The sequence below is a fragment of the Rhineura floridana genome, chromosome 4 (assembly GCF_030035675.1).
Source record: "Rhineura floridana isolate rRhiFlo1 chromosome 4, rRhiFlo1.hap2, whole genome shotgun sequence".
NCBI classification, from domain to species: Eukaryota; Metazoa; Chordata; class Lepidosauria; order Squamata; family Rhineuridae; genus Rhineura; species Rhineura floridana.
The window spans coordinates 18279543-18307492 of NC_084483.1; the positions used below are offsets into that span (position 1 = coordinate 18279543).

The following is a 27950-nucleotide window of genomic DNA, read 5'->3' on the forward strand; positions in this document are numbered from 1 at the left end:
GATCTGGAGCTCAAACAATTGACACACTCCTTATGAATAACAGGTCATTGTTCTGTTAGGGTAGTTTGTTGGATTGCAGGTACCCAGACCAGAAGAAGAAAAGAAATTGCTGCTTTTTCATTAAAAATAAAATTCCCAATCATACTGGCCCTGGCAACTCTGCATTCCAAAGGCAAATTGTAGCTTTATGAAGAAATGAAGAGAGATACCTGTGTTGTTGTTTTTCAACTTGAAAACGTGACAAGGAAATGAACCTGCACTAATGTGATGTTGCTCAAGTTCTTCCATCTAATTATTCTTGCTTCTGAACTCTTTCTCACTAAGTGGACTCAGTCTGTGATCTTTAACGTAGTTTTATATGGGGTTACAGCCACAACTACTTTCCTGTCAGGATAGACTGGAGAATATGTTGAATTTTAAGCAAGACGTGTGGATTGTGCAATACTCTCTACAGTAAATCTGCATCACTTTAGTAATCTAGCAATTTTTTATGCATTTCTGAGTATGTTCTGCAGCTTCAGTAATATATAGTGGCTGTTTCTGAAAGTAGTTTACCTATTTTTGCTCCTTTGATGTACTATTTAGAACACCTTTAGAATGAATGTCTGAGAACAGCTGATTATACTTGCATATAATGCTGTAGAAATTGTTTGCTATGTTTCTTGTATCTCTAGTAGCCTCTTCCTTTGCCTATTGACTCTTTTTCTTTTGTATTCATTTTCCTGACCTTGACTAGTCAGTATGTTTGAGACAACTATTCATAGATGTATTCATACTCATTAGTGTGCATTACATGAAATGTTTCTGCAGAAAATGTACCATTTTGGTCTTTTCTGTCATCTCAATATAATTCAATATATTTTAGTTTTTTTTTTTAAAAAAACACCCAGATTATTATTTAATTTATTAATTATTTCATACACTTTCATCAACCTCGAAGCAGTTCCCAGAGCAGGTCACAAATCAAAATGTTAAAATAACACTCAGCCATTGCATCTGCAAGAGTGTTGGGGTGTGTATCCTTTGTTACAGATGCTCCCGGTTAAACAGGTGAATCCCCCCCGCCCTCCCCCATCTCTGTCTGACTCTCTGTAGAGATTTTTGAAATAAAAAAAGTTGAAATTTAGTGCACAAGAATTTCATTTTAAAAATATATATCTCATGATAAATATATATTCATGATAGATGCGTGTGTATGAGGTGGGGGGATTCACCAAACCATGGCTGTTTAGTTTATTGTTTGTACCTCCCTTTTCTGTTAGAACAATAGCTAAGACAATTTATAATACAAATGCAGTATAAAATAGTAAAAGAAATAATGAAATAATATATCCATTAAAACAAACAATAGCAACCACTACATGAAAAGTATTAGCAGTATTAGAAAGTGTTGCCTAATTACTAGAAATGAGGACAATTGTGGATGGATACTTTAAAATGAGGAAAATAAACTGTACCTTCAAATGGTTATGAAACTTGCAGGTATAGTTAGTTTCAGTGATCCCCTTTCTATTCCATCCCAACTTAAGCCCTCAACCCTAGAACAGCTTGGCCAAGGTGAGCCAACTTGACAGGGGACAATAGTGGGAAGGAGATGAGGGAGGCTCTGTGCAAGTCCATAGAGCCACATTACCTTTCTTCAGTGTTCCTTTTGCCTTCTAACATTTGTAAGCAACGTGAAAGAGCTGAGGCACTGCCTAAAGTGTCCCTCTCTCATCAACACTTCCATAAAGACTGTTTCCTTATTGGTAATAAACAGGCAGCTAACATGCTGCTGCTAGAGAGGGAGAATTGGTGAGGCCGTGCCTAGAAGCACATGTCCATGGATGCACATGTGCCCAGAGGGGCATTCCCTGGTGACCACAGGGTCCCCCTCACACCCCCTGAAATTAGGTTTGAAAGAAGCATGTTACTGTAACTAATTGAATAGGTTGTGATGTGAGCTTGGTTGTAGCATGTGTAATGCCCACAACAGTGTCTTCAGTTTGTGGATGTGCCCAAAACAGGTGGGAGACCCCTGGCCTAGAGCATCCCTGCTGGCACCATTGTTATTGAGAGAGGTCAAGGCAATGCATTTTCTTTTGATTGATGAAGTTTGCATATAGTTGGGGGGGAGGTAAGGGGAGAGAACTGGAAGGGGTTGGAGGAACATTAGAAGGAAGTGAGGCAGAGGAAAGCGGCCAGGACCCTCCAAACCTACCACTGTGTCAGTTCCATCATCAGGAAGTACAAACGTAAATTGTAAAAGAAAAAAACTCACAGAATCCCAGAAGTGGTAGGGAGTGGGAGAACTCTTTAAAAAAGTGTGTAAGATTTGGGGTACAAATATATTGGTGGGGGATGTAATTTGTAGCTTTCCTTCACATTTTCACCATTTTGCGTGATATTTTAAACAAAAAACTTACTGTGCTATCTAATACACTTGTGACAGATACCCTATTGTTTCCATTTTTTAAAGCAAGCTCAATTTCATGGCAACTATAATGGGAAGCCTAGACTGAGAAGCAGATGCTCGAATACCACAGCTTACTGGAATGTAACTTTACTTAACATTTTTAAATGATTGTCTATGTTTTTTTTAAAAAATAAAGAAACTGGGCTTTTGAATCATTGTTTGAGAACCACACAACAAACAAGAGCTGTCACTCAAATGTTGCTTGACAAAGTTACCATAATCGTCTTACTGATATCCAGGTTAGGTTATATCTACAAACAGTAGACACTGGAAATAAAATCTGTTTTGTATGCAATTTCCTTCGTGACTCCTGAAAAGATTTCAGCTTGATTAGTTAGGATTCAGTGAAACCTCTCATTAGGACACCATGTTTTATTACAGTTGTAAGAGGCATCCCTAAAACTTGATTTGACCATGCTGAGCATCACTAGCTGACTTGTAATCACCTTGCATTATTAAAGATGCTTTTAGTATTGCAAGTCAGTCCTGCCTCCATACTTGATTAGGTAAGCAATTCGTTTAATTAATTGTCAAGTTGCAAATGATATAATCCTTGGACCAAAAATACAGATTCCATGTGCTCAAATCTCCAAGGTTTCACAGAAAAACACATTCCAACAAAAGTTTTAAATACTTAAATTACTCCTTGCCTACTTTATGAATTACAATGTTCTCCTGAAAGCAAAGGACTTGCCATTTTACTTCCAATGAATCACTTATGCAGAACCACATCAAAAGCATGGCAAAGGGGACTAGAATTTTGATTAAAAAGGGAAGATAAAGGAATTGATTTCTGTCATCCCATTACTCGGTAAGAAAGGGTCTAAAAACATTCTGTATTCTAATTAAAACTGGTTCTATTCTGGTGGTGGTGGTGAAGGGAGGGAAGTTATATAATTTTCTTTGAAGAAGTGCTGCCAGTTCTAACAAATTATCAAGCTCTTTAGATGATCGAGGTGCTACCTTGCCACATGGGTTTCAGAAATTATTTCTCATAATAATTTTTTGGAAATGTTTTGCTATTGTTCCCTGACTGAAGACTTTCATATGACCAGTTGGTTACTGTTTTGATACTGCAAAGTAATTTTCATTTGGCTGGCCTTGTGCATTTGTAATGCAAACTGAGCTTGTAAAGGAACCAAAAGGATTTTCTGTTTTTATTTAGGAAACAGCGGATGCGGATTTCTGTTCACTAGGAACAGACTCCTTGCAGACATTCCTAGCATATAATAACCAGATGCAATGGCTATAAAATGTTTATAGGATACAGTGCTGAAGTTAATGTTGAGTAAAAACTTAGTGGATGACAAGCATTTAGGGAAAATGAAAGATCATCCTTTAAAATGAACAGTCTTTATAAACAAAAGGGTTTCCAGGTTATGTCTTCATTGCTGTCATTGATTATTTTGGTACTTTTTCAATGAAATGAAGTTTATATTGGTAATGAAACTGCTACACAGAGACAATGTCATGGTTCATAATATTAGAATAATCACTCTTTCAGTTTCTTTCTGTGATGGTGACAAGGATTCTGACACATTCAGAATGTCAAAAAGCAACGTAAATACCTTTTTGTAATCTCTTTCTCTATGAATAAGTGGTTGATCCAGAATATTCTGCTTCTAAATTTACCTAACAGGAAGTTCCACTGATTTCCACCATACTTGCTGTAGTGAAGAATATTTAGGATTGTTTTCAGAGCATAATTGTTGGAATGTTGCATGAAACATTATGAAAATTAAGTATACAAAACAGACATTTATGCTAAATACTGCTTCTCCCACCCCATCCCTTTAAAAAAATTGGTGTATTCCCAAGATGTCATAAGTATTTACAATGGGATAGTATTATAAAAGTAAGGGCAAATGACAAGAGAGCAACTTCATAGATAGCCAACACACCAAATTTACTCATGCAACTGCTTTTCTATGAAATGATTGTTTAAAGGTTGGGAAGAAAGGCCAGCATTTGCATTTAAATGGAGGTACTTTGTGCAGAAATGGTGATTGATGACCTCTGCCCTTGACTCAAGTATATAGTTTTGTGATGTATTTTCTTGTTGTTCTTGGAAGTTTGGGGGGAATCAAACATCAAAGCAGAAAGATGAAAATAATATTAAATAAATGAAATTGGCTAAATGCTATCAATGGCTCCCAGATGACACTTGATTGATATCTCTATACACACTGGGCTTCATTATCCATTTTGCAATCATTTCATCAGCTATATTTTTAACGGTATCTGGTCTTTACCATAAAAGATTTGAGGGTCATGATAGCTTCAGAATCAATTGACAGTGAATGTTAATGGAATCTCTATGAATTTGTTAAAGAAAATATTAGGGATAATTGGCAATTTGCAAGTATAAGCTTTTCATTATACAGGTCAGAGCGCATTCGGGTTTTTAATTTTCTGTGAGAATCCCTAAGGGTTTGAATTCACATTAAGTTGAAGTCAATAGGAAAATTCCCTTTTCAATCATTGTGGAGTTGCATCTCAAATACAGCAATTTTCAGGTGAAGACAGAAGCCCCTTTCAGGTGACAATTCAAGAATGGGATCAGATCAGCATGTCCCAACCTGAGCTATACACTTTCACTTGACTGTAGGCAGAAGTTATGTGTGTAAATACTGTCTATGAGATAAGGAATTCTGCAAAAATCAGGGTCCCTGATTGCGCAGACAAGTCTGTGCATGTACTGTTTGCACACTCAGTATTTACACCATCTAGTGAATATGTGAGGCCTGCTGCAACCCCCCTCTCCTCCTCACACACATTCAGCCTCCCCCTACCCAATGGTTGTTTGAAAAGTGCTTTCCCTCCGCTCATAAGAGTGGTGGTTTGAACACACATGTTGCATTCCAAGGTATTCCCCCCCCATACAAAATGCCAATTCAGACCACATTTATCACACTTCAGAAGACTCTGTGTGTTTTTCCTTTAGGAAGCAATTAACCTCATCAGGTTTATTTATACTCTACTTAAACCTTTAGGAAACATGAGAAGAGGGTGAACCTTTTTAATCTTAACTGTGGATTTGTACAGTGTGGGCAGAATGGGCAGCTAGAAGAGCCAAATGTCAACCATTTATTTATTGTTTTGAATGTTAGATTCTAAAGTGTAATTGATTGCCACTTACACCTGAGTATTCTTATTGACTAGCAACTGCTGTTCACTACTTTAGAAAGAAAGCAAGTTATTAAGTTTAAAGTAAACTGGTCTTATTAAAGATTATTTTATGGTTCTGACAGTAAACCTTCTATAATCATTGACAGTTTCTCCTGAGAGATTGTGAAATTTAATTCCCTGAGGAATGACACAATGGCAGAGTAATTTGGCTGGCAGAATGCTGTATAGGAGCCGTACAGGAACTTTAATGCCTCTGGTAGATGCTTTTTATTTCTTCCTCTGTAATAGATGTTCTCTATTTACTGATGTAAGGAGGAACCTTTGGAGGTCTTACTCTTGGTAAGCTCTTGGTAACTATGCACATTTTGACCCAGAGCACAACAATTAGGCTTTTAAAAAGCTTCCATTGGAGTCAGTGGGAGCTTTTAAAGAAGTCTAATTGTTGTGCTGGGGATTTTTCAGGGAGGGTCACAGCTAGGGAGGGAACGGGGAAGAGAGTGGAATGTGGGGTGACTGGTCTCACTCACTTTTGGCCGTGGCCTCACCTGCTGCTGGTATGTGGGCCCTGGAAGGTTTCCCAGGAGAGAATGGGCTGAAAAATGGTCTAGAGAAATGTGCTGTTAAATCACTTACATGTGTGTACACGAACAAACACACACACAGTGGCAGGGACTGTCTTTGTGTGCTCATTCCACCATAATATGTTCTAACAAGCAACACTCCTGCCTTATTCAAACATGCAGCGGTGGTTGGTGAAGCATTGGTTGGTGAAATCACCAGCTAACACTGACTGAGGGTGACCAATGGGGTGACTCAGTTCTGTTTCTTACTGGTGACATTTGTGAGGAGACAGTGGAGGCAAGGGGTGGGGTGCCTCACTGAGCTCCATGCTAGTGAATGCAGTAGTACCTCAGTAAACAAATCCTCCAGGAAGGAAGCTCCTTTTAAGGAAGGCTTTGCTATCAATCAACTGATAAGCCTGTGCCTTTGCTTTGCTAGGGCGAAACTGACAAGCCTGTATGTGTGCTTTGCAATAAAGAGATCTCTTGCTTTCTCCCAGGGCTGGGGAGAGAAGGATCCGACAGGACGCAGAGGAGGAGAAGGAAGAGAGTGGGAGTGGGGATGGTTGTGTGCCGCGTAGGCACCCTTTAAAGCCCCTCTTGAACCTGACACCACCATCTATGAGCAGATGTAGGAACCCATATCTATTCTTTCCATGTTATTCCTACCTCTGGTACCGAAGTTTTTATTAAAGAACACATCTACTTTGTTAACTGAGGTATTACTGTAGTTGCTAACTGCTGCAGGTTGTTGGTATCAGATGAGACAGTTAGCCAATCAGCAACAGAAACATGTGCATGATGCTAAACTGACAGGAAACTTGCAGGTTCCAAAAAAGAAGTTAGTTTTGTGTCCATACTGTTTTTTTTTTTAGCTCATATAGTCTCAGCATTCTTGGTCTCATTGCTTCTTATTGGTCGAATTGCTTCTTATTTTGTTGCCACTGAACAGCAACCTGAAACAAAAGCTGGGTAAGCTAAGTTGTGCAGGGTTATTGAAAAATCTAGAGGCTTTAGAGTATAAACACTTACAAATTCATTAATCAATTTTCCAATCAAAGAAGCAGAGATAACTAGTGATCATGTGGAGCAGCAGGTATTTTCATAAACTGCAGGAACTTACAATGTGACTCGTACAGATAAAAAGGGGGGCAGAATCTCCCACTAAGAGAATCTCTGAGCCTATCCCACATGATGTTTCATCATATGTGAAATGTTTCACAGCTAATATATTACATTTGAGTTTGCAGTAGGTCTATGGACTTTACAGAGGTCAAGGTCTAGCTACATATTTTCTGGCAGCAAAAATTTCCTGGAGGGTAGCAGTCCCTCTGCTTCCCCAAAGGTACCACTACAGTTAACCCATCCTGCTCGCCATGATGTCTGAAGCTCCAGATGTTCACTGGGGGACAACTGGTGATTAGCAGAGGCATCACCACAATGGGTTCTGGTACATAGTGTTAACTTAATGCAAGAAGCCAGTCCAGATGCAGACTCAGAAGTTGATGTGTGCCAGAAGTGAGAAGCTGCCTATCCTTAATGCAAACAAAATAGAGATTTGAATGGCAGAACTTATATTTATTTTGGGATGTCTTATCCCATGGCTTGTTAAAGTGTATGACACACTTCTTGTCCATCTTGAAGGGGAGTAGAGGCCTTGTATGCTTCCCAGTTGCTGTCATTGTACAGATGACTTGTCTCCATGACTTGTATGGAGTGTCCAAGTCCTGTTCTAAGAAGACTGTATAGTCCTACTTCAGCAGTACTGTAGTGGCAAATTCAGGAGTGCAGGGTCCCTTCATGTTAGTCACAGCCATGCCTTCCCCCCTTTTTTGCTGCTGGGTGAAGAATGAGATCTTTTTTAATTCTTCTCCCACAACAACAGATGTTCCCTAGGAGCTGATCAGCAGCAGATCAGAGTCTTCTCAGTGGCTGACCTCCTTTCACTCTGATTGGCTCCAAAGGAAAAGGAAGCATGTTAGAAAACTCTTCTCAGTGACTAACTTTCATGATGATCCTGTCATAGGATGCTAGAGACATAGGGACTCTGCTGAGACCCTGCTCCGAAAAAAGTAAGGGATCTAAGACCCCCTGAGACCCTGGATGACACACCCCTGTACTTCAGGTGTTTTCTAGTAATGTTAAATAAATTGGGGGGGGGGAGAAATGAGTACCGTAACTTCACCCACCCAGTCAACATTACAATTGCCCTCCACAGGTTGGAATGCTATCCTCTGAAGTGGGGAGCCTTCTTGAATATAGCAGATTCCCCATTTCAGTAGATCACCCTTCAACTTGTGAAGGGTGACCTGAATGGTGACCTGGGGTGCAGAGCTACCATGCTCGTCGCAGTGGGCCCCTCTTGCATGTTTAATTAGCATGTCTGAAAATGCATGAAGTGGGTTAGCCACCAGCCTTTCTACTCCAGTGAAGGGGGAGGGTTGGTGTCATCAGCCTGGAGCAGCATTGGAACCCTTGCTCCTCACAAGGCATTATTTGGTTTGCCACTTGACCATGGCAACAAGAAAGGACACGGATTCTCCTTGGTCATTGCTTAGCATTGGTGAATGGGAAGTGGCAACTAAAAGGGGTTGCTTTTAACTAGTATTTGTTTCCAAACCTGAGGTGGCAAAAGAAATAAAGAAAGATGAAAAGGCTCAAAGGCTGTATACTTAACATATGAGGGCTCTGAGACCACTATATCAGTGTACATTCTTATATGTGATGAAGTAGCCTGTATATATTAGACAGAAAATCACAAGTAAAAGGTAATGAAATAATTTTAAAAGTCATATTTTAATATTGATTGATTACATTTCTGTTATTCCTTTTCTCCAAGGAGTTCATGGTATATGGTTCTGCCCCTCCCAGTTTTATTCTCACAAGAACCCTGTGAGGTAGGTTAAACTAAGAGATAATTGCTGGCCCTAGGTCATCCAGTGAGCATCATGGTTGAATAGGGATTTGATCTCTGGTCTCCTAGATTGTAGTTCAGCACTCAGAGTGAAATACAAAATTACGTTGTGATAAATCTTACACATTTATAAATTGAGTTTACATTGCAACATTATTATTTCAGAGTGTTTTTTAAAGCCAAAATTGAAACATTGCAGCTTTAATTAAGTTATTTTTATTTTTCACCATTTAATGTTGGAAAAATAGAAACTTAATGTTTAAAAGTGGAGTCAGATAGCTGTGTATTTTAAAATCTAATTTCTTGCAAGACTAGCACTTAAATGGGATTAATTGCTTCACTAAACAGGAAAAACCTTGAAATCAACTCAGTGAGGATCATAACTACTGTATATTGTTGTTGTTGTTATGTGCCTTCAAGTCAATTATGACTTATGGCGACCCTATGAATCAGTGACCTCCAAGAGCATCTGCCATGAACCACCCTGCTTAGATCTTGTAAGTTCAGGTCTGTGGCTTCCTTTATGGAATCAATCCATCTCTTGTTTGGTCTTCCTCTTTTTCTACCCTTCTGTTTTTCCCCAGCATTATTATCTTTTCTAGTGAATCATGTCTTCTCATGATGTGTCCAAAGCATGATAACCTCAGTTTCATCATTTTAGCTTCTAGTGATAGTTCTGGTTTAATTTGTTCTAACACCCAATTATTTGTCTTTTTCGCAGTCCATGGTATGTGCAAAGCTCTCCTCCAACACCACATTTCAAATGAGTTGATTTTTCTCTTAACTATTTTTACTGTCCAACTCTCACATCCATGCATAGAGATCGGGAATACCATGGTCTGAATGATCCTGACTTTAGTGTTCAGTTATACATCTTTGCATTTGAGGACCTTTTCTAGTTCTCTCATAGCTGCCCTTCCCAATCCTAGCCTTCTTCTGATTTTTTATTGTCTCCATTTTGGTTAATGTCTGTGCCGAGGTATTGATAACTCTTGACAAGTTCAGTGTCCTCATTGTAACTTTAAAGTTACATAAATCTTCTGTTGTCTTACTTCAGTCTTCTTAACATTCAGCTGTAGTCCTGCTTTTGTGCTTTCCTCTTTAACTTTCATCAACATTCGTTTCAAATCATTACTGGTTTCCACTAGTAGTATGATATCATCTGCATATCTTACATTATTGATATTTCTCCCTCCAGTTTTCACACCTCCTTCATCTTGGTCCAATCCAGCTTTCCATATGATATGTTCTGTGTATAGATTAAACAAATAGGGTGATAAAATACACCTCTGTCTCACACCTTTTCTGATTGGGGACCATCGGTTTCTCCATATTCTGTCTTTACAGTAGCCTCTTGTCCAGAGTATAGGTTGCGCATCAGGACAATCAGATGCTGTGGCACCCCCATTTCTTTTAAAGCATTCCCTAGTTTTTCATGATCTACACAGTCAAAGGCTTTGCTGTAATCTATAAAGCACAGGGTGATTTTCTTCTGAAATTCCTTGGTCTGTTCCGTTATCTAATGTATGTTTGCGATATGATCTCTGGTGCCTCTTCCCTTTCTAAATCCAGCTTGGACGTCTGGCATTTCTTGCTCCATATATGGTAAGAGCCTTTGTTGTTGAATCTTGAGCATGACTTTACTTGCATGGGATATTAAGGCAATAGTTTGATAATTACTGCATTCCCTGGGATCCCCTTTCTTTGGAATCGGGAAGTATATTGAATGCTTCCAGTCTGTGGGCCATTGTTTAGTTTTCCATATTTCTTGACAAATGTTTGTCAAAATTTGGACAGATTCAGTCTCAGTAGCTTGTAGCAATTCTATTGGTATGCCATCTATTCCTGGTGATTTGTTTCTTCCAAGTATTTTAAAAGCAGCTTTTACCTCACATTCTAAAATTTCTGGTTCTTCATCATATGGTTCCTCCATGAATGAATCTGTCATCCTTGCATCTCTTTTATAGAGTTCTTCATTGTATTGCTTCCACCTTCCTTTTATTTCATCTCAGTCAGTCAGTGTGTTTCCCTGTTGATTATTCAACATCCCTACTTGTGGTTTAAATTTCCCTTTAATTTCTCTAATCTTTTGGAATAGGGCTCTTGTTCTTCCCTTTTTGTTGTCCTCTTCTGTTTCTATACAGTAACTATTGTAATAGTTCTCTTTGTCCCTACGTACTAGTCGCTGTATTGTTGCATTTAGGGTTCTGACCTTGTTTCTATCTCCTCTTGCTTTTGCTTTCCTTCTCTCTTTAACCATTTGAAGAGTTTCTTCAGTCATCCATGGAGGTCTTTCTCTCTTTTTAACTAGAGGTATTGTCTTTTTGCATTTTTTCCTGATCATGTTTCTGACTTCATAGTTCTTCTGGTTCTCTGTCAACTAAGTTTAAAGCCTCAAATCTGTTCTTTGATCTTTATATTCTTCTGGGATGTTATTTAAATTGTATTTTGGCATTACGATTGCTTTGTTCTTCTTCTTTAGCTTTACTCTGATTTTTGATACGACCAGTTCATGATCTGTACCGCAGTCTGCTCCTGGTCTTGTTTTCTCAGAAAGTATAGAACTTCTCCATCTTCTGCTACCAATTATATAATCAGTTTGATTCCTATATTGACCATTTGGTGATGTCCACGTGTACAGTCGTCTTTTCAGTTGCTCTAAAAATGTGTTTGCAAGAAACAAATGATTGGCTTCACAGAATTCAATAAGTCTTTCTCTTGCTTCATTTCTGTCTCCTAAGCCCCATTTCCCCACAGTTCCTAGTTCTTCTATGTTGCCTACTTTTGCATTCCAGTCCCCCATGATTATCAGCACATCTTGTTTTAGTGTGTGATCAATTTCTTTCTGTACTTCTGCATAAAATCTCTCCAATCCTCTTCTTCCGCGTTTACCGTTGGAGCATAGACTTGGATGATGTTTATGGTAATAGATTTCCCGTTTAATCTCATTGATATCACTCACTCAGACCTCACATTGTAGCTCCTAATTGCTTTTGCTACATCACTTCTCACTATTAAAGCAACCCCATTTCTTCTTAATTTCTCATTTCCTGCATAAAATATTTTGTAGTTGCCTGATTGAAAATGTCCCATTCCCATCCATTTTAATTCACTCACACCAAGTATTGTAATGTTGATACGCTCCATTTCTTGCTTGACAATTTCTAACTTTCCCTGGTTCATGGTTCTCACATTCCATGTTCCTATTGTGTGTGTCATACAACTCCGGACTCTCCTTTCGCATCTGTGCACGTCAGCCTCTGGGCTTCCTATTGGCTTTGACCCAGCTGCGTCATTAGTCACAGTGCTACTCGTACTTGTCCTTTGTTCTTCCCCAGTAGCTCATTGAGTGTCTTCTGACCTGGGGGTCTCATCTTCCAGCACTATCTCATGTTGTATTTTGGATACTCTGTTCACAGGGTTTTTGTGGTAAGAGGTATTCAGAGGTGGCTTACCATTGCCTTCCTCCAAGTTTGGATGCATCTTAGTCTGGTGTCTCAACTTTGACCATTCCGCCTTGGGTGCTCCTGCTAGGAGTCTAGCTTCCTGATCTAGACTCCTGACAGCATTGCTCTCAGCTTCTTCAACACTCTCAAACCCCCTCACCACGTTAAGGTGTGCATCCTAAAGGGGGTTATATTGTTAGTGTGTTGTAATAGTTCCCATGCATTAAAAATTAAAGTTGCAAAAAATAAATCTATTAGTGTTTGGAAAAAGAAGGAAATACTGTAGAATCTAACATTCTTACACATTTTGGAATTATTGACAGACTACTGAGAAGTTAAATGTTGCACAATGAAATGTGATCGCCTCCTCTTTTGACCCTTAAGGGGAATGATAATATGAAAGGAAGAAAACATCAACAGTGCTGTGTCTTACAAACTCTGTCATATCCCATCAACAGAGTTTCCTAGGAACATCAAATCTCTACATGGTGTGGCGTAAAGTTGACATTGAAGCAGAGGACCCAGGATCAAATTTACCCAGGCACTTATATTAAGGGCCATGGTCTCTTAGTAACAAAAGACATATGCTGTGGGTCAAAAAATGAAACACTCCTGAAATGAAATAATTAATCAGTCTGCCCTGTGACCTGATGAAACTTTTGCAATGTCTTCATCTCTCCCTCTCAAAGTGTTCAGACAGATAACGTTTGAAAAAATATTAATTAAAACATTGTAACAGAGGAAGATAGAATTATAAAAATGTAAAGTGTGTCATTCAAGCTTAAACATAACTATCCTCCCAGATAAGCAGTATGCCACTAACTGCTTCTTATAAATTTGTTTATTATTCATGGAAGTCCCCCCTGCCCTTCTTGGGTATACAGTGCAATCCTTAGCATGCTTACTCAGAAGTAAGGCCCTTTGAGTTCAGTGGGACTTACTTCCTGGAAAGTGCAGTTCGGATTATAGCCTTAATGCTGTTTCTTTCTTTGCCTTCTGTCCCATTTTTGTGTTACATAATCTAGTAATAATGTGAACATTCTTGTACAATTCAATGGATGTTGAGCTTTCTTTGTCGTTTTCAGCTCCTGTTATGCAAATTTATTTATTTATTTATTTTATTTCATTTTTAAACCGCCCAGAGCGAATAGCTCTCTGGGCGGTGTACAAGAGATTAAAAGTACAGAAATACAAAATATCACAATAAATAAACTGAAACAAAGAGATTTAAAATTGTAACATTAAACGCATTAAAATGCCTGGGAGCATAGCCAGGTCTTAACCTGGCGCCGAAAAGATAGAAGCGTCGGCGCCAGGCGTATTTCTTCGGGGAGGCTATTCCACAATTTGGGGGCCACTACAGAAAAGGCCCTAGATCGAGTAACTGTCCTCCGGGCTTCCCGATGGGTTGGTACCCGGAGGAGGGCCTTAGACGCTGAGCGAAGTGACCGGGTCGGTTCATAGCGGGAGAGGCGTTCCACAAGATACTGCGGTCCCATGCCATGTAAGGCTTTATAGGTCAAAACCAGCACCTTGAATCTGGCTCGGAAGCAAATAGGTAGCCAGTGCAAACGGGCCAGAACAGGTGTTATATGCGCTGACCGGCTGGTCCTCGTCAGCAGTCTGGCTGCTGCGTTTTGCACTAGCTGAAGCTTCCGAACTGTCTTCAAGGGCAGCCCTACGTAGAGCGCATTACAGTAATCCAACCTAGAAGTTACCAGAGCATGAACAACAATATATGTTAATCCCACATATAAACAATATATGTTAATCCCACAAATGAGCCAGTTATTCCCATCCCACCTGCTCTAGGTTAAGGGTAAATTGGCTGAATTGCATTCCACCATTATAATGAGGAATCGGTATGGGAAGTTGTTCAACAGACTTTGAAACTTGTCAGTGGAGGAGAGGTAAGTTTGAGGGTGGTCCATGTCAAATTTTGAATAGAGAGTATAAGAACATTTTGAACAAGTTAAAACGTGTGTTCGGTGATACATAGCCCATTCAAACTCTTACCATTTTATGTGGATGGTATTGGTTGCCAGTTGAGTTCTTACAACATGGGGTTATATTAAACTAAGCCCTACTCAGAATTGACCCATTGAAATCAATGAACTTAAGTTAGTCTTGTTTATTAACTTCATTGGGTTTGCTCTGAGTAGGATTTAGCATTGAATGTCACCCATGGAATAGTACATTCAGTTGCAGAGTAGCCATTTTGGAGGATGGGGGAACTTGCCTTTATGTTTTTACTTTTTTTAAACATGGCATTGGTGGAAGTGTGTTCGCATCTGTGTCACTGGGAGGGGACTTGAGGGGGCTGCAGTGGAGTGGAACAAAGCATCAGAAAAACTTTATCAGTGAATGAATGAATGATTGGCTATGAACGTGGTGCCAACGCAAGAAATCTGGATTCTGGGCCATGGGCTATACTTCCTGGAAGAGGGACTGCTGGCAAGTAATGGGTTGCACCCCACAAGGACTGGGAAATAATGGAGAACTTCATCTGAAAGGGTTTAAACTGAGGGGTAGGGAGATGTAATCTTGGAGTTAACGATTGACAAAGGCTTATACACATTAATAGGAACTGATAGAACAGCTCTAATGAGGCCCAGTAAAGCCTTCATAAAAATATAGGATGGAAGCCAGACCATAAATCATATTTTTATGTATTTATTTATTATTTGATTTATATCCACTCTTCCTCCCAGCAGGAGCCCAGGGCGGCATGGTCTTTGATGTCTATATAATTATGCCCGGAGTATGGGAAACAAACAGGACAGACTTGAACTCTTAATAAATAAGGGTAAATACGACTTGATGGGTGTAACTGAAACTTGGTACAATGACTCTTGTGAATGGACTACAGCAACTGATGGATATAACTTGTTCAAAAAGAGCAGAAGAAATAGAAAGGGAGGCAGAGGCACACTATATGTTAAAAATATACACCCCTGCAGAGAAATGCAGGAGGAGATTCTGAAGAGAGCATCTGGATTAAAATAAATGAGGCAAAGAATAAAAGGAACATGGTGGTTGGAGTCTACTACCGACCACCCAATCAAGGAGAAGACAAGGATGAAACTTTTGAAAAGCAAATTGCCATTGTTTGAAGGAGTCATGATAGTAGTATTGGGGGACTTCATTGTCTGTTGGATATCTGATATCTGTTGGAAGACATATTCTGCTAAACACAGCCCCTCAAAGAAACTCCTGACTTGTGTTGCTGATAACTTTCTCCTACAGAAAGTGGATGAAGCAACTAGGGGATTAGCTATCCTTGACTTGATTGTAACCAACAGAGATGACTTAGTGGATGAGTGGCAATTTCGGGAACTCTGGAGGAAAGTGACCATGTTATACATTAATTCTTGATTTTAAAGGAAGCAAAAGCTGAGTTTAGCTTTACGTGTACCCTAGGCTTCAGGAAAGCCAATTTAATAAACTCAGAACAGTGATAAGGAAGGTTCCTTGGCAAGTAACCCTAATAAGAAAAGGAGTCCAAGATGGGTGGTAGTTTATGAAAAAGGAAATTCTAAAGACACAATTACAAACAAGTCCAACAAGGAAAAAAAGTGGAAGACAGAAGAAGAAGCCAATGTGGCTTCATAAAAAGCTTAAAGATGACCTGAAAACAAAAAAAGGACACATACAGGAAGTGGAAGGAATGCCAGGCTACAAAGGAACAGTACAGACAGGTAATAAATAATTGTGGAGATGACATTAAGAAGGCTAAAGCTGAGAATGAGCTGAGATTACCAAGGGGATGCTGAAACAACAAAAAGTTTTCTTCAGGTATTTCTATAGTAAAAGACAGAGAAAATAAATGGTGGTGCAGTTACTCAGCGAGGGTGGCAGAATGATAATAGATAACAAAGAAAAGGCAGAAGTGCTCAATTCCTACTATGACTCAGTCTTCTCCCAAAAGTGGCATGAAGTACAAGTTGAAGGGGCAGGATTGTAGCTTGAGATTAATAGACAAATAGTCAAACAATCCCTATTTACTTTGAACAAGTTCAGATTTCCGGGGCCTGATGAACTGCATCCTAGAGTAATGAAGGAAGTGGCTGAAGAACTCCCAGAACCACTGTCTATTATCTTTGTGAAATCATGGAGGATGGCTTAAGCGTCGGATGACTGAAGAAGGAATAACGTTGTCCCTTTCTTCAAAAAGGGCAAAAAGGAGGAATCTGAGAACTACAGACCAGTCAGTCTGACATCAATCCCTGGGAAAATTGTGGAGCAGATTATAAAGCTGTCAATCTGTAAACACCTTGAAAATAATGCAGTGATTACAAGAAGCCAACATGAATTTGTGGAGAACAAGTCATGCCAGAATAATCTTATCTCATTTTTGATCAGGTCACTTCCATTGTAGAGTTGCTCTGTATGGCTTGTAAATTGTAAAGCTTTCAATGCATTCATTTTAAATTGAGATAACATCTTGCAAAGCCAAACTATATAAATGTGGAAGTTGTCTCCTTTCTCTTGGCAGCTCCGTGCCAGTACCCTTAGCTTCTAGCTCCTGGTTCTTCCAGAGTCCAGTCTTGTCTTCATCTTCACATCCTGCATCACTCTCCCTTATTCAGCCCATCGTGCTTTTGTCCTTACCCAAACCCAAGCAAAACAATTCAGGGATAGCAGCAGTTCGTTCCATAGCTAGGTGCCTGTTGTTCCAGGCTTCAGTGTTATTCCCACAGAGCCACTGTCTTATTTACAAATGCGCAACCCCTGCCAATGTATTTTAGTTGAACTTCAATTGATGTGAGATGCTTGGGAGGCTAATTTTATTTGAAAAGCAGAATGAGAATATAATTGATATATTAATAATAATAATATAATTGATATATTAATAATAATAATCATAATAATCTCACTTCTTTTGAAGGCCGAGCTCTAAATGAGTCACTTGCAGTTGTGCTTGTTTGCCTATTTTTTGCAACTGCACTCACCCCCATCATGATTGGGTTCATGGCACATGAGAAGGGGGGGGGGTTAACCTTTTCGGCCATTCCACAATCCTGTTAATGGTCTTCCTGGTATTAACCCTTGGACTGCAGAGAGGGAGGAAACCCTGTGCCTGCTGTTAACAATGAAGATACATAAATAAAATGCAACCGCAAGTAACACATTTAGTGACACATTCAGTTTGGCCATTGTGAACTAGACTTCCTCCACTTTTCCCCACAGAAATGCTATTTTTGGGAAGGCTGATGGGAGCCTGGGGTCTAACAGCTTCAGAAAGGGAACCTCATTTGTTATCCCTGCTCAGTTCTATTCTATTTTGCAATTTGTTCAGCCTTGCAATGTTGAATTATTGCTTCCTGAACTGTACCAGTTCCACCTTTCATTAATAATTTCATATTTGAAGGTATGTGTGTGCATGTGAGTGTCTGTCTGCCTGATGGTTCTGTATGCATGCACACTTAGCTTTATTTTTTAGTTCAGGGATAAACAAAGTGGGCAGTAAAGATCAATGTAATAAATACTCACCAAACTACAACCCCAAACACTCCAGCATTTCACAGGTGAAAGTTGGGGTGCTTATATTCTCCCCCCAAGGGTCACTGCCAAACTTCTCCCCCCTGCCTGCCATGTTACATCACTTGAATACTCAAGTAACCTACTATATATGGTATTGATTTACCTTGCAACAGCCTGCCCTTTACGGATGTAAAAGCAAAATTAAAATGAAACACCTGTTTATCCTATGATTTATCAACACAAACAAAATAAGCCTAATCAGCAACAGTGTACAAAATGACACACTATGCACTGTGGTTCCCAGGCTTTATGTATATGGGACCCCCTTTGTAACCTCAAAACTTTTCATGACCCCCACACACTAATTGTTGTAATATTAGTCTCAGTCTACATCCTTTGGCTGTTGTGAAAATATAGAAGGCAGAATTGAAATGGCCACCAAAGAAGACTGGCTGCAGTCCTAACCCCACTTAGTTGGGAGTAAGCTCCATTGAACTCTATAGGACTTACTTCTGAGCAGACCTGGTTAGGATTACAGCCTAAGTCCTTGTGTCATAGACATAGATATTTACTTCCTTTAACCAGAATGATACATCTTAGTACTGTAAAGACCCATGTTTCCTCCCTCCCCCCCAAAAAAGTAGTACAGCTTCAAAGCTTCAACAGAATCTTAATTCGGTTTGATTACTGCAATTTGATATACATGGGAATAAGCCTCATTCAGTATGAACAGACTTACTTAGAATCATAGAATAGTAGAGTTGGAAGGGGCCTATAAGGCCATCAAGTCCAACCCCCTGCTCAATTCAGGAATCCAAATCAAAGCATTCCCGACAGATGGCTGTCCAGCTGCCCTCTTGAATGCCTCCAGTGTCGGAGAGCCCACTACCTCTCTAGGTAATTGGTTCCATTGTTGTATGGCTCTAACAGTTAGGAAGTTTTTCCTAATGTTCAGTTGAAATCTGGCTTCCTGCAACTTGAGCCCATTATTCCGTGTCCTGCACTCTGGGACAGTCGAGAAGAGATCCCGGCCCTCCTCGGTGTGGCAACCTTTCATATACTTGAAGAGTGCTATTGTATCTTCCCTCAGTCTTCTGTTCTCCAGACTGAACATGCCCAGTTCTTTCAGTCTCTCCTCATAGGGCTTTGTTTCCAGTCCCCTGATCATCCTTGTTGCCCTCCTCTGAACCTGTTCCAGTTTGTCTGCATCCTTCTTGAAGTGCGGCGACCAGAACTGGATGCAGTATTCAAGATGAGGCCTAACCAGTGCTGAATAGAGGGGAACTAATACTTCTGTAAATGCAGCCTAAAATAGCATTTGCCTTTTTTGCAGCCACATCACACTGTTGGCTCATATTCAGCTTGTCATCAACGGCAATTCCAAAATCCTTCTCACATGTTGTATTGCTGATCAGACATGTATACATTGTACTATTAGTTAACTATACAGTGAATTTTTAATGAGTACCAGGTGTGCATTTGTGGGGGATGCTTTGGGACTCTGTCCCATTACTTTTTTGGCAGGCAGCCCCCTCCTGGGATCCCTCTGTCTTAACAGCCTGAGCTAGTCAGCACCATTGATCTTCCCTCACTGCCGCTGACAAAAGAAGGGGGGAGAGGGGCTGGAGCTTAAATAAGCTCAGCTGGCCCCTTCTCCTGAGGTATTTACACCACAAATGCCTCACTCGCTCACATGCCCTGCTGCTCAGCTCTCTGTGTGGCAGGAAGTGACTGTGCTGACCAGAAGGAAGGAAAGGTGGAGATGGATGTACATACATGCAGTGCAGGCTCACACCTTGGTGGTGCACAGACTAGCCATTAATTATTTTTGAAAATTAAGAAATTATTCCTCTCTTTGCGACAGCCCCTAAGATGACTTCCCAACCTTCAGATTGGGAACTACTGCACTACATATTGTCTTTTGTGTTTATATACATGTGCACTAGAAACAAGATATATTTGCCACAATATATATACTTCTAGATACCCAGGGAAAAGGACAAAAACCAGATGAAATGCAGTTTGAACAGTACACATTAACAGTTTTAACAAAGCATCCCCAGAATGTCCCTACATTAACATAAGGTCTAAATAGGTATAGTGCTTTACCAGGGACATGTACTAGAGAAACGGGACTGTCAAGGAATATTGCAGCATACACAAATTAGTTAACTATAACTAGCCTCTGTTGCATTCTCACTTTTGTTGTTGTTATGTGCCTTCAAGTCGATCATGACTTACGGCGACCCTATGAATCAGTGACCTCCAAGAGCATCTGTCATAAACCACCCTGTTCAGATCTTGTAAGTTCAGGTCTGTGGCTTCCTTTATCCATCTCTTGTTTGGTCTTCCTCTTTTTCTACTTCCTTCTGTTTTTCCCAGTGTTATTTTCTTTTCTAGTGAATCATGTCTTCTCATTATGTGTCCAAAGTATTCATATTTATTTATTTATTGTGGGAGAAGCTAATATGGTGCCCTACAAATGTTGTTGGACTATAATTCCCATCAGCCCCTGCCAACATGGCCAATGATCAGGGATGATAGGAGTTGCAGTCCAGTAACATCTAGAGGGCACCATGTTGACTAACCCTGATTGGTTGCTTTGACTCTTGAAAGGCTTGTAAAATTTGAGATCTTGATTGTCTTTCCAGGCAAAGCCCAATTATCTACTGTCTAATTAAACATAGTCTGCTGAGTCTTAATAAAGCATATCAAGACTCAACCACATAACTAGCAGCCTAGACAGATGAGAAGATCTATTACCTTTGCTTTGACCACCTATGCAGAATTTGAAAGCTTTCAGTGTTGGAAACAAGTAGCTGATTCAATAAATAAAAGGCACCATTCAGCCTGCAGTTGCTCTCTGTTTCTTGCCCCAGAGTATTTGTTTTGTTAGTCAAAACATGGCTCCTGAGGAACTGAATGGTGATTCACAACATTTAGTGGAAACAGGATATTGCTATTTTTATGTCAGAGTGGGAGGCAAGAACAATTCAAGGGCCAGGAAGGCACAGCTGGACATTTGCAGGCATCTCTTTGTTTCTGTTAATCTTGATATGCAAATCAAATGGATCTGCTAATGCCTTTTAATATGCTACCAAATAGAAAGTTTTAGCACCTATGTATAAATTAGACTAGGAAAAGTTTGATAAACAAGACAGTAACTCTCCTCCAGCTATTATTTTCAGATCTATATCATTCTGGTAGCATCTAGAAATTGCTCTTTGAAGAAAGATTTTAGATGCACAAATTGAATAAAAGAGGCAGCAGTTGCCATGTGTGATACCACTGAGTGACACAGTGACGAGTCTTTCATAGGCACCAGAGATAGGATATTTCGACTTCAAACGTGTAGGATATTTTCAGTCCCATGTTATAAATGAAAATTAAATTGACGTGAGGTTTAGCTCATTAATTGTGCCAGGGAAAACATTGCATCTCCTAAGTAATAAAGGGATATTCTATGGAACTAGTATTATATTATGTGAGGATTTGATATCAAAATGTTCCCTCTTTGAAGCGCAGCTTTGGAGAACAAAGACTTCAGACCTTTATTTGATGATCTATTAAATAGACATCTCCTTCTAAAGGAATGTTCTATTTATCAGTTTCTGTGTATCTCAACACTGTGTTACACTAATTTTGGAAACCCATTTGAAATTATAAATGTTCCAAAATATTGTTTGTGGCCAAATATTGTTGCTGTTCTAACCTTTGTATTAGAGCATTTTCAAAAATGTCTGATTGTTTAAAAACTGTGAAAGTCCTTAGTTAGCTTCCTAATATAGCCCGGCACTTGTGTGCCCAGCAGTATCTCTATTGGCACCCACAAAAGATCTCACTAAATATTCCCTCAAAAATCTGCAATCCACAAGACACTATTGGCTTTTGTGCTTAGTTACTCTTTGCACTGGTTTGGACTCTCCTACATTGAATGTAGGCCCTTAAGTGAGCAAGGATGACATTGATTCATGTAGGTACCGTTCCCCCATTGATGGGGTGGCAGCTGATAGGGGGCATAACTACATCATTTTATTGACTTGTCCCTTTTTCTGCTGTCTTTGAGGTGGCAACCACTATGTCACATTCCCATAGCAGCCATCCAAATGTGCCCACTCATCCAAAAAAAAGGTTGGCAATCTTTGATACAGTATTACAGTAATATTGTATACAAGTGGCACTTTCAACCAAAGTTAGCCAAGTTAGCCAAATCCCTTGATTTCAGTGGGAGTGTTAAGCATGTGCATAAATATCAACCATAGCAATCTATTAGCTCTATCATGTTGTTTAGTTTTGGAATAAAATTAATGAACCAGGAGCAAATGTATTTACAGAATTTGCAAAGGAACTATTTCTGTGACTATTATTTTCCACTTTATATTCTTAACAGTTTATTAAAGTTTATCAGACATAAAGAACGCCCTTGAACATCATCAGATCCCTACCAAATAAATGTAGATCAATGCTCACTTTTTCCTAAGCCTCTATCAGTAAGAAATAATTTTATAAAACTAAGTAAATTAACTGTTCACTGACCTTACCATCAGTCAGTGTTTTGAATTCTGGGAAATAGGGATCCATTGATAAAATAGATGAGCTTCAATTAGGGCTGGCTAACCTTTGGCCCTTCAGATGTTCAGCAACATCTGAAACTCCTATAATTCCTGGGCATGCTGGCTAGGGCTGATGGCAGTTGGAGTCCAACAACATCTGGAGAGTCAAAACTTAGCCACCCCTTGCTTAATTGCTGTTAAATGCTCAAAATCAATCCACCTTTTCCTGCAATATATCTACGTCTAATAGTACTGGTGATCTTTAAGACAATAGTGTGGGATTCTTTATGCAGGTTCTGCCAAGCACTTTGGAATAATGGGTATGGAGTTCAAAGAGCAGTAAAGGGCTATGCCATAAAGTTCCATTCTGTGCAATAAAGGGTGGACAGTGGGGAGGAGAGCCTGTCTGGGAGTCCAGAGTCTGTGAGTTCAAATCCCCGCTTGTGTCTCCTGGGTATAAGGGCCAGCTAAAGATCACGCCCACAGGGAATGGCTCAGGGGTTACGTGCTCTACCACCTGTGCAGCTGTGGGCAAGCTGCACAGTCCCAAGGAGCCCAGTTGCCCCCAGCTGGCAGTGGCGGACCAGGAAGGGGCTGGCTTGTGCAGCTGTGGCAAGCCGAGCAGGCCCTAGCCAGCTGGGGAGGACTAGCCTCAGAGGGAGGCAATGGTAAACCCCCTCTGGATACAGCTTACCATGAAATCCCTATTCGTAGGGTAGCCATAAGTCGGGATCGACTTGAAGGCAGTCCATTTCGAAATAGTAATGGCTGGTAGCATTATTTGCCCATCTGTTTGTTTTCACAATATCCCATGCATTTTAGTAGCAAGCTTTGCACCGTAATTTATTTATTTATTTGCCTAGATTTTTCAGGATGTTCAGATTAGTATCAAGAATGTTTGCAGAAGCTGCTTCAGTTAGATTGTGTTACCTATATAGAAACAAAATATCAATTCAAGTGTCTCTGCATTAAAATTTCCGTGACGCTGTTAATTATTTGCATGGCCCTAAATATGTGTGAAATTTCAATAATTTAGTATTTTAAAGTTTGCAAACTATCAGTTATAAAATTACACCATTAAGTGAAGGCAAGAATCTCATTAGACATCAAATTAGGCAATTGAGATTTTCCTTACAACATATCCTCATATAACTTATATGCTTTTTGGAATGCTACTGTTACAACCTTTTCCCCTTGCTCGAAGTATCCACTACAAGTAAAAAAAAATGATGCAAGTTTTTCCTCCAGAGAGGAATACTTGTGGAAAAATATGGATTTAAAGCAAGTTAGGAAGACTTTTAATAGTCTGAGGATTCATCCAAGCCCCTCTAATACATCCCAGACTGTAGATCTTTTCAAGTAGCCCATCTCAAGTATCACTCAGTTCCACAATGCCACGCATGACGCACTGATCTTCAAAGCAAATAACTAAGAAGGACTCAAGCTGAAGTGATGCCAGAGTTAGATGAAGAGTATTGTTTCATTTCGGAAGGGCCTGCTCAAGAAGTCTGCTAATCAGTTCAGCAGGGCAGCCTGCTCCAGAATCTCCCTTTATGAGTGGCTACTTTATGAAAAGATTCAACCCAACTCTGTTTCCCACTACAATGGCAACCTGGGATTTGTGCTCAAGTCATAATGACCTAGCTTCTTTGGAGAACATGGCTGCCTCAACAGAGTGTCCAGCACATTTGTATTGATGATAGTAATTGTGTTGTTTGGTAATATAAAAGGGACACAAACCTAGATTATTTGATGATTTTTTTTCTCCTTGGATTAGGTTGCAGTAAGAGGACACTTTATATTTAAAACTGATGCATGCAGTTGCTATTGGAAACGTAAAACCTTCATGTAGAAGGTATTTTAGTAGCAAGGTGCAAAATATCTGGAGTAAAATAAAGACTTGCAAAGGTATTAAAACTGTACTCTAGTATAGTTTTCCTGCAAGTACCATTGGAGGTGTTGAAATGAGCTGTTTTGACAAGAAATCAACACAAAAGGTCCTTGCAGACATGGGCTGGGATCCAAAGCACCGGATGAGGTGTACCATGTGTGTATTTTTTTCCATCTTCCCCTCTACCTTCTCCACAGCCCCTGAATGTTAAGACACTCCAAAGCAGTGCCCCACAAGCTGCTGCTTCCAGAAATAACAGTTGGCCCTCATCACTACCTCATGTGTTTGTGAATGCAACCTGCACTCGAGGGGTTGTCTGCATCCCAGTAAAAACTTTAATGTAAAACTCTTAAGATATAAAAAGAATAATTAAGATTTGTCTTCTTCTGAAATGCTTTATTTCTGCATCAGCTGTTGTATCTCCAAAAGAAGCACTGGTACAGGAAATAACGTTGGCATCTTCTTACTCATGGTTAACATACTGGGAGTTAGTCTTAGGAGTATATCTCCTTCTACCACATCTTTTCTGGAAAGCGAATGCCCCCCTTTTATCTTAATTGTCTTTCCTGATAACATTGGAACTGATCTCAGTGACAGATCACACCACAGACTCCTGTTGAATCAAGATCTGAAACTGGAGTTTAATGTAAATTCCAGAACCTATGCCAAACCTTGTTTAGCATTACCCATTGTTAATGACAGTGCTGTACAATGTTGCTGTAAATACAGGGAAGAATGAATTCCAAAATCAAAGAATCTCAGTGGAAATGTACCAAGACACATGTTAAGCAGAGTCAGTAGTGGTCACATGCAGAACTAAACTCAGCCAGAAGGGATGGGGAACATTTGAGCACATGGGGGTGGGGAACACAATCCTGTGGCCCACTTCTGATCCCTAAATACTGGTTCCAGACATGTCCAAACTGGGCTCTTAAGACAGATGTAGAAGCTTTTTTTTTCTCTGTTCAGTGCCAAGTCATGTTCCTACCAGTGATGTTGCAATTCTGTGTATACTAAAAGAAGTGGATGGGCTTGTTTAAATGGCATTATGTTATTGCAAATAAATCTCCAAAGGTGTTGTTGGAAGGCACATAGTCAAAGAGAAATGATAAACACAGAAAAGTTTGAGTGCCATACTCTTAAGCATGCCTTAATTTCTCAGTTTCTCCGGGAAGAGGTGTAATCCATGTAAAGCTACAGGCAAGCAATTTGCTTTAGATGCTTTGAGAGTCACCATCTGTTGCAGAGAGCACCATACATTTCTGAGCTTAGATCTCTGCAGCTAAATAAGGAGGAAAATGAGTTCACAAAGCAATTATTTGGTTTCAAAATGTAATTATATGTTCATTTCACATTTACTCATGCAGTCAGTATATAGCCTGATGAATTGAGGTCATAAATAGCTTTTCTTTAAGAAGCTTTCTAGTTCATTTCCAAGGCATATGTTTTCAGGTATTTAGGGAATTAAATAAGGTGGGTTGCAGCCCTGCCTTGTTAATGACTGTCAGAGGGAGAATGTATAGTTATTACACTGCCTAACTTAGCAGCTATAAGAATGAGAATATATTGGAAAGGGTGTGTACAGCAGAAAAGTCATACTGAGTTCAGTTTTATATGAGAACAAAAATGAGTTTTTGCATGCTCCACTAGTTCGCAGTTGCTGAGATCAATGAAAATATGCCTAATAAATTTAAAGAAAACAAATAAATTTCATTCCATATTCAAAAGAGTTTAAGCACTTTTCCCCATCATGATGAGTTTACAAACAACTCTACTGTACCTGTGGTGAAGACTATGTAAATGAAAATGATGCATATTTATTCATGTATTACTTGTGGGAATTTTGTTATGGACCCAAAAGCTTTCTTGTTACATGGGGAAAAAAACTTATGCAAAAGGCTCATCATCCCAGGACTGGAATTGAGGTGAAACGAACAAGTAATTGAACCTATCTTTGATCATGAGCTTTGATTCGGTCCCCCACCCAGCACGCACTCCCCCCCCCAAGTGAATACAGCAATACCTCAGTTAACAAAGTAGGTGCATTCCTGGACATTACTTCTTTAACAGTAACTTTGATAACAGAGGTAGGAATAACATGGAAAGAATAGGAATAGGTTCCTACACCTGCTCATAGATGGTGGGGGCAGCTTCAACAGGGGCTTTAAAGGGTGCCTACGTGGCACATACCCACTCCCCCTCCTCCCTTCCCATCTCCTCTTCCTCTGAATGTATTGGATCCTTCCCTCCCCATCTTTGGGAGAAAGCAAGAAATCTCTTTAATGCAAAGCAAAGGCACAGACTTGTCAGTTTCTCCCTAGCAAAGCAAAGGCACATGTGTATCAGTTTATTGATAACAAAGCAAAGGCACAGGCTGCTCAGTTTTACAGTAAAGCAAAGGCACAGGCTTGAAAGTTTATCCATAGCAAAGTAAAGATGGTCAGTTTCACCTTTAAAAAGCCTTCCTTAAAAGGAGCTTTGTTTCTGGAGGATTTGTTAACGGAGATATTGCGGTATTTTTTTGTTTAGCAAAGCAGTACAATGTAGCACACAGAACTGTAATGTTGAATTTTCATAATATTATTTGTAATGCAAATGAGGGACATTTCAAAACAGGTTGATTAACATTTTAGGTAAAATGCCAGCCTATTTATTTATTTAATTCTGTTGTCAAAATTGAATATCTAGACTTGAATGTTTGGAAATGTATAGTGTGTGTTTTCTGTTTATGATGTAATTATTTTATGGTCATAATAGTTTCACATTGTGTAATTAATACAGCTTCTCCAGCATGGATATATAAGAATGAATTAATGAACAGCTTCCTCCCAAAGAGACCTTTGGTTTTAAATCTAGTTCAGTTTACAAACTGACTTCAATTTAATTCCAGGTCTCCAGTTTCCTTTCTCCATGCGACAGGTCCTATTACAGTAGGGCTCTGCTTTACGGCGTTCCGTTTTTTGGCGTTCCGCTGATGTGGCGGCTTTCAGTTAGGGGAAATTCCCCGTTTTCAAGCTGATTTTGCGGCATTTTGGCGGCATTTTCGCACAGCACATTATAGTCAATGGGTTCCGCTTTACAGCGGGGGCCTGGTCCCTGACCCGCCGTATAAGTGGGACCCTACTGTATGTACCCACTCAGCCCCAGATCAACAGTGTGTTACAAATGCAGACTATGTGCAATTCAATAAGATTTCTGAAAATATCAAGGTACATTTATAAATATATTTTAGTAAAAATGTGCTTCTTATGGAATATGTTACGCCTGTCATTTCCTTCACGTAGAGTTCAAGGAGTCCTGCCCACCACTCTAAGAGTACTAATGCTGAAGTTGAAGTAATCAAACTGAATTGGATGTTTTCTGATGGATATTTATATCTAAATTACCTAACTATATTTGTCAACAGTTCTCTGCTCCTGTATCTGTATGTGAGTTCTCAAATAATATTGCATCCTCAATTAATATTGCATCTCCATTTTCCAGGTTTAACACCCTGATTTGAAACTAGGATGTTTTGC

General features: G+C 39.6%; 1 protein-coding gene across 2 annotated transcripts in view; it reads left to right on the forward strand.

The window, feature by feature from the left end:
* The window catches only part of MACROD2 (mono-ADP ribosylhydrolase 2), a 946657-nt gene that overhangs the window by 481413 nt on the left and 437294 nt on the right, over positions 1–27950 (forward strand). The window lies entirely within an intron of this gene.